Raw genomic sequence first — 8,497 nt, 5'->3', positions numbered from 1 at the left:
GAGAGACAAAGTCCACTGACCCTGAAGCTGGAGGAAACATGGCAAGATGGCCAGTGCTTCCTGTAATGGGAACACTGAAGCCCTTAAGTGATCGCTCACCCAAGGCTGTGTGTGGGTGGATTAGGGAGCAGGGTCACCTCTAAGACATTGCACTAGTGGAAGTGGCCAATGACAAGCTGGGTTTGTCCTGGAGGGAGAGCTTGTATCCCACCTTTCTTTAAGACATGCTAACCTTAGGCATATCTTGGAGGAACTCCCCAATTATGGAAGGGGTAGAGCACAGTAGACAGAAGTCTAAGTCATCTGAGGTTTAAGGCAATCAGAGCCCCAAGTAAGAGGCAGTCAGAGCATCAGGGGCTCCAGAGGCAGGTGGGCCTCTAATGGAGGCTTCCTGGGAGGCTAGGAAGTGCTCCTCAAGAGCAGGTAGGCTTGGGATGCAGGAACTGTGGGGACCTGCATGGAGAATGGGGGCTGGGAAATCAGAGGCATAGAGATGAGGACCAGCAAGAGGCACACAGGTTGGTTGTGGGGCACACAACCAGACCAATGCCAACCTGTGCTCTGTGGACCTAAACAGGGCACCAAAGAGGTGGCAGTCATAGGGTCTCATGAAAGCAGGGATATATTGTCCCTGTAAGTCACAGTAGCCCAAAGGGGAACACAGCCCAAATGTCATTCCATGGCTGAAGGGTTAATAATACATGCATCTGGCTGTGGTGGCACACACATTTAATCATAGCACTTGGGAGGCTGAGCCAGGTGGATCACTGAGTTCAAGCCCAGCCTTGTCTTCAGAATGAGTTCCAGGACAGCCAAGATATACAGAGAAACCCTGTCTCAAATAAATACATAAATATTAAAAATATATGTCTGAATCCACCATGGAACACATCTCTGGTCAAAAATAAGGAGGTCTTGATGTATATGAAACAGTAGGACCACAGGCTGAGAGAAATAAGAGACCCAGGACATACAGGGCTTGGTCCACGAGACCCCTGGAATAGTTGAATTCATAGACAGAAGTGGACTGCGGATGACTCAGATGTTATGGCTACATGGGGGTGGGGCTGTCATAGAGAATGAGGAAAGGGCTGTGGAGACAGATGCACACTAGTGTCTCTCTGTCTCTCTCTCCAAGGTCTATACAGGCCAGGTTTTACCTCCAATTTGTGATCCCCCTGCCTCAGCCTCCTCAGTGCTGAAATTCCAGTGTGCTCCTCATGCCTGACTGTGGACCTTCTTTTTTTTTTTATTTTTATTTATGTGCATTGGTGTTTTGCCTGCATGTATATCTGTATGGGGGTGCCAGGTACCCTGGAACTGGAGTTACAGACAGTTGTGAGCTGGCATGTGGGTGTGGGAATTGAACCCTGGTCCTCTGGAAGAGCAACCAGTGTTCTTAACCACTGAGACATCTCTCCAACCCCACTGTGGACCTTCTTAATGCCACTGAACTGCATGCCTGAAATGATTCAGTAGTCATGTCATATAATATATATTTTGCTGCAATACAAAAAGAAGTAGTAACTTTCACAGGTCAGGCTGGGGTTGGGGAAATCCAAAGATTTGGAATCTTGAGGGGACAAGGTGAGATTCGGCCTACCAACCACAAATAACACCTTGAACTTGGGCAGGGGGGTAGTGCAGCCTTCAGGTCAAGCTCAGTGGGCTCCAGACCCCATGACTCTAAGCAGGTCACTGCCCCTGCTGCCTCAGTTTCTCATCTGTGAAATGGAGGGAACACTAGTCACCTCCCTTCTGGGGGCTGCTACAAGGACCAGACAAGGCTGTAATAACAATAACTAAGCACCTACTATCCACTGAGCACCACAGCCAGGTGTGGTGGTGCACACCTTTAATCCCAACACTCAGGAAGCAGAGGTAGGTGGATCTCTGTGAGTTCAAAGCCAGCCTGGTCTTCAGAGCCAGTTCCAGGACAGCCAGGGCTACACAGGAAGTTCTAGAACAGCCAGAACTACATAATAGAGAGACTCTGTCTCAAATAAGTAAATAAATAAAGTACCCACTCTGAACTGTGTGTGGGTGTATGTAGGATGTGCATACACATCTGTGTAGGTATATGCAGGGATGTGTGTGCAAGTGTGCGTATGCACATGTGTGCACACATGTGGAGGCTGAAGATCAACCTCTGCTATCATTCTACAGGAACTGCCTACTTATTTATTTTTTTAAGATTTTTTTTATTTCTGTGTGTGTGCATGTGAGAGGGGCACATGGGTCTCTGAGCACATGCCAAGGCTGGAAGAAAGCACTATAGAGCTGGGGTTGCAGGCCCTATAGATGCCCAGCTGGTTGTGTGGGTGCCAGAATCCAAACTCAGGTCCTCATGACTTCATAGCAACTTTAACTCTTAACTGCTGAGACATCTCTCCAGCCCACACCTTATTTTTTAGGACAAAGTGTCCCACTAGGATCTGAGGCTCACTTAGTTGACTTGGCTGGCTGGCCAATGAACCTGAGAGATCCACTGTGGGAGTCTATGTCTCTCCAGCACTGGGATTATAAGCACATATCATCATGCTAGGCTTTCTACATGGGTGCTGAGAACTGAGCTCATGCTTACCATCTCCCCAGAATCTACCCTCCAGCTGGCTGTTTTGAAGCAGGGTCTTACTCTATAGCCCAGACTAGCCTGGCATTCACTTTGTAATCCAGGCTACACCTGGCCTCTCTGCACACATTAGCCCACTAGACCCTCACAGTGATGCTCCGAGGATGTGCTGTCATTCTGTTATACAGATGAGAAGACTATGGCTTTAGAAGAGAAGATGCTGATGCCATGGTTACATGGAGGGAAGCAGAGCATCAAAAGCCTGAGCCTATGATCCGATCCCGAGAAGGAGGTCCCTGCTGACACCTCCCTCTTCCCTAAACAAGCTCCCAAGAGCCTGCCCTAGGGTGATGCTGCTCTTACCTACACCAGTTACTTAAGTGTCTGGTGCCCCCAATCTTCTGATTCCATCTCTGTGTCTGCCTCTCCCAGGAGAGTCTAAGTCCTCTAGAGGTGGCAGTCATCTTTTATTTGAGAATTCCTAAGGATCAGATGGCGAGGTGGCAAGGGAATGGGCTAAGTCAAGTCAGGACCCTGGACAGCTCAACAGGGACTAAGGTGGGATGGAGCCCCCTGCAGGCTTCATGTGGCCGCTCACGGCCTTGAAAAGTAACAAGGACGGTGGTGATCAAGACCATGAGGACACCACCCTGTGCCTTATCAGTCAGGGTAGACTGAGTCACAGGCACTAAAGAACAGAGCCTCCTTGGCTTAGCCATGGCGATTTCCTCATCACACCTGCAAAGCTCATCTGGGTCCTAGTGACATATCAAGACACACCCAGGGATGCTGGGGCTCTACCTGGGACCCATGAGGACATCTCAGCTGTACAGGAAGAGCAGGAGCATGCTGGAGAGTTTGCACCTGCAGTATCACTTCTGTCCATGAATCAACTCACAGCATTGAGGACACAGGGACAATCCAAGATATGCAAGCCTGCTACACCTCCAGACACACAGGGCAGGGCATAGCATCTGGAAGTCTGCAGCCCACATTAGGCAACACTGCACATGGCCCCCCTCACTTCTGTCTTGTGGATAAGAGTCGAGGCCTTGGATTCTGGACTTGAGTTGATCTAAGCTGCAATTCTAGCTCCATAGCCAAACACACGATGGCCTTCATAGGCAGTGAGCTCCCCATCACAGGAAGCATGCAAACAGAAGCTAGATGGCCACATTAGGTACCATTATTACATAGCTTGTGATCTACCTGGAAAGACTTACTTTCCTTTTTACAGGGTCTCATGTATTGCAGGTTGGCCTCAAACCCTATAGCCAAGGATAGCCTTTGGTCCTCCTGCCTCCACCTACTGAGTGCTGAGATAAAAGGTGTGCCCACCATGCCCAGTTTACACCGATGCTGGGGGTGAAACCTAAAGCTTTGTGCACACGAGGCACACTCTGCCAACAGAAATACCCCCAACTTTATCTTATCTGAAAAACTTTTTATGACAGTAAAACTTACAAACATATAGAACTCCCTGTCGCACTTGATGAACATTGGCCAATGTATACACCCTTGTAACTGACACACTAGCTCGGATGTCCAATGTTTGCATTACCTTAGGAAACTGCCCTGTCCCTGTGCCCTACCCATGACCTGCTACACCTCAGACACACAGGACAGGGACATTAAAGGACATCCAAGTTGAAAGAAATGCCTACTCCCCTGCCACACACCTGCCCCTGGAAGACTCCACAAGGATGGAATTCCAAAGGTGCTGCAACAAAAATTGGGCGAGTCAGCCAACTGCAAGCCACCTCTAATTCTCCTGTAGTGAGCTCCGTTTCCAGTACAGAAAAGGGCAGAGGACTTTGAAGAGACACTCACTGTTAGGGGTAAATCTGCACTTGAGCCAAGCTGACAGTCAGTGTCTCTCCTATGGGGATGTGCCCTTCCAACCTCCCTCCTTACAGTAGACCAGGTGTGAATTCCAGGCTTGGCCCTGGGGAGGAGAGGGGAGACTTTCTGATCACCATCCCAGAGCACCCTAGAAGGTAGATCTGGGTGGGACTCTGCCTTGTCATGGCAACACGTGGTCCTTGGTGTATCTCCATGCTGCCTGGTAAGCTCCTGTGTCCTAAACACCTGCTAAGTGCTGGACTGTCACTCCTAGGCTGTCAGCATGTGTGTTAGCATATCTCTGACTCCCACTTCCCCATAACGAGAACACTAAGGCTCAGGAAGGCCGACCTGCACTCAAGGTCACAGGGAGAATGGAGGAGAAGCAAATTGAGGACCCTGGTTCTCTGCCATCTCCTCAGGTGCCTTGCACACAGGTGAACTTGGGGCCCTAAAGAGGAGCTTTGCTCCTCCTACCCTGACCCCACCACCAGCCCAGTTTTGAGGGATGAGTTCTTTTACACACACACACACACACACACACACACACACACACACACACTCACTCACACACACACACAGAGCCATTGCCCTTTCCTGGAGCCTATCCCCCTGCACCAGCCAGGCTCCAGGCTATGACAGCCCTTCCCAGGAGCAGCCAGGGCTCCTTTGCATACTACGGCTCATTTGCATACTACTTAGGAAAAGTCTTCACTTTCCCCACCTGCAGCACACTCTGGGCTGATTACTTCTCCCCACATTGGAGAGTTAATTACTCTCCTGCGTCAACCGGGTGTTTATTTGCAATCAGCAGAGGGCTGGGAAGAGGGGAGGACACCGGCAGAGGCAACTGTCATTAGCCCAAATTTCAGAGCACCAGTGAGAGTGAGTCTGTGCATGGTAGGGACTGTGTCAAAACCCAGCATTGGCCCAGCATGCCTAGTCACCCTGGGCACGTCCCCAGCTCTGGGGTAAGGAGCTGGTTGATTAGACCTGAGGTCAGGGGGACTGTTGAACAAAGACCCACAGGGAGCCTCTGGCAGGACAGACAAGCTCCGAGCAGCCCAATTACACTGTGGCCAAGGTGCGGGGACACTTCCCAGCTGGCTCCCCCAGATGCCTGGCTTTTCTCTAAGCCTTTTCTCCTAATCCTCCTGATCTCTTTACAACTCACCTGTCTGGAGCCCAGCTGGGCGACTTCTAGCTGGGATTTCTCCAAAAGGCTCCCCTGGCCTTTCCAGGATTTGGACGGCTGCCTTTCCACCATCCAGGGTGCCCCACTCCAGCAGGGGCAAGGATGGGGTTGAGGGTTTTAATCTTCTCTTAACAACAACAACAAATGTCTTTTTCATTGTTTGTTTGGGTTTTGTTGTTTGGTTGGCTTTTGTGGGTTTTTTCTCTTTTCTTTTTTCTTTCTTCCTTCCTTCCTTTCTTTCTTTCTTTTTTCTTTCTTTCTTTCTTTCTTTTTTTATTTTTGAGACAGGGTTTCTCTACATAGCCCTGGCTGTCCTGGAACTCACCATGTAGACTTGACTGGCCTTGAACTCACAGAGGTCCACCTGCCTCTGTTCCCTAAATGCTGGGGTTACAGGCATGCACCACCATGCCCAGCTTTCCACTTTCTTTCGCAGACTTTCCAGCAGTCCATTATGAAAGTGGCCCTCTGAGTGGCAGGTGGGGACGGGGGAAGGAAGGACTTCCGGGGTGCACCAAGTAACACAGGCTCTGGAGGAGTGGAAGGCTTAACGCTCACCAGCTGAGGTCCATTACTCCCTCGATTTTATGGGTGAAGTCCCTGGTAGAACTGAAGTGACGCTGATTCTGGATCTCAGATCTGCTGCCCTCCACACCGCCTGTTCAGAGAGGCAAGGAGTGTGCAGGGATGACCTCAATAGCCCCTGCCAGCCCCTGCCAGCCCCTGCCAGTCCCTTCCAGCCCCTGCCAGCTCCAACCTTCACAATCCCCATCTATTGGGTGCTGAGAGCAGGACAGGAAGGGGAGACCCAAAGGAGCGAGGAAGAGAGGCCAAGATACTGTTCATCAAAAGGGTGAGGACAGGAATGTGAGAAAAGGGGAGGGGTCTCCACCAAGGTGCAGGTCTTGGGGGCATAGATGGTGCAGAGACAGTGAATGGAGAGGCTGCAGAGGGTGAATCTGCCCCTGGGTGTGGGGAGAGCACAAGAGAGACTTCAAGACAACAGTTCACAGGGCAGGGTGAGAACTTATTTATAAGGTCCTTGTTCCAAGCCCACCCACTGACAGAACGGGGAGCAGGCGGTGAGTGTGTTGGATGCCCAGCAGCTGTATACAGAACTGGCACTCATGGCCACTCAAATGTCACCGGAAGCCAGGAGGTACAATGAGGCAGAGGGTGGACTCTGTACCTGAGGTTGGAACAGTGGTGATAGGAAGTGGGCCAGCCTCCCTGCTTCCACAAGGGGAAGGCTTGTGGCCTGAAAGGGGTTCCAGGATACTTGTGGGTAGAGTAGAAATGTCCCAAGTCTGACCAGGTGGCAATGGACATAGAGGTATCTAATATCCGGAAAACAAACATTGGCTATCATGATTCTCACTCTATACAAATTATACTTTATATCTCCATTATTATTATTATTATTATTATTATTATTATTATTATTATCATCTTGACCCAGGACCTCAGTATGTAGCCCAGTAGTTAGGCCTCCCAGGTGTTGAGATTACAGGTCTATACCACCATATCTGTTCAATGTTTCTAAATAAAATAAATAAATAAATAAATAAAATAGAATTTTTATATATATAAACTGCACTTTGCCTACTATGATTCAAAGAAAGAGTTAGAAGTGGTGATTTGAAATAAAGTAGGGGTGTTGTGTTACCTTCTGAGATGAGCAGGGTAGGGAGACTTTCAGTCCTCAGCTCCTCACGCTGTGACTCCTGTCTTCAAAGATGCAATTCCTTTTGGGGGAGGGAGTGTTGGCTAACATTAGTCAACTGCTCAACTGAATGGAAAATCTGTCCTAACATCAAAGCCCACAGGGACAGCAGAGGACCCTTAAAGAATGCTAATGTGTCCTCCGATGTGGCACTTTCTTTGGATGTTTTCTCCAGTAGTACTTTTTTTTTTTTTTTTCCAGTGCCAGGGATTAGAACCAGGGCCTTATGTAGGCTCAGCAGGTGCTATTCCCCCATGAGCCAGACCCCTGCCACCAACAGAAACACTGCCACAAAACAGGGCTCACCTAACAGAACTCCAAGAAAAAATCTGAATAATTGAAAGGATATTGTTTTTCTGGGTCTGGTGGTGCAGGCCTGTAATCCCAGCTACCTGGGAAAGCTGAGACAGGAAGATTGTGAGTTCAAGGCCAGCCTGGGCTGCAGAATAACAAGTTGGACCTGGGCAATTTAGGAAGACACTCTGTCTCAAAACAAAATGTAAAGGGAGGTTAGGGATGTAGCTCAGTGATCAAAAGTGTGCCTAGTGTGTGTGAGGCCCTGGTTCAATGGTTCAATCCCCAGTAGCGTGTGCACACATGTGCACACACACACACACACACACACACATACACATAACATACACTTTCTTGTCCCTGACTCCACTATGCATCTGAAAACATGGTCCATGACTTCATGAGTGATGCTGCAAGAGCTTCTCATGTCTCAGTCTACTGCCTCCCCTCCAGGAGTCCGAGCTCTGTAGACAGGGAAGAATGTGCCCACCCACAATGTATGGGCTTAAGATGTTCCCTGTGCACTATTTCTGGGGTTGTTGCTGACCCATTTGACACACACACACACACACACACACGCACGCACGCACGCACGCACGCACGCACGCGCGCACGCATGCACACAGGTATCATGTGGAGGCCAGAGGACAACCTGAGAACCTCAGGTGTCCTTCTTTAGGCTCTGTCCCCCTTGGTGGTCTTTGTTTTAGACAATCTCTCACTGGCCTGGAATTCACTGATTAGGTTTGGCTGACAGGTCATTGAGTCAGGGACCCACCTGTCCTCACCTCCCTAGCACTGGGATTATAAACACATGCCACCACAAACCAGCAATTTTGTGTGAGTTCTAGGGATTGAACTCACGTCCTCA

This window comes from Onychomys torridus, chromosome 2 (genome assembly GCF_903995425.1).
Source record: "Onychomys torridus chromosome 2, mOncTor1.1, whole genome shotgun sequence".
NCBI classification, from domain to species: Eukaryota; Metazoa; Chordata; class Mammalia; order Rodentia; family Cricetidae; genus Onychomys; species Onychomys torridus.
Note: the sequence above shows the minus strand (reverse complement) of the source record.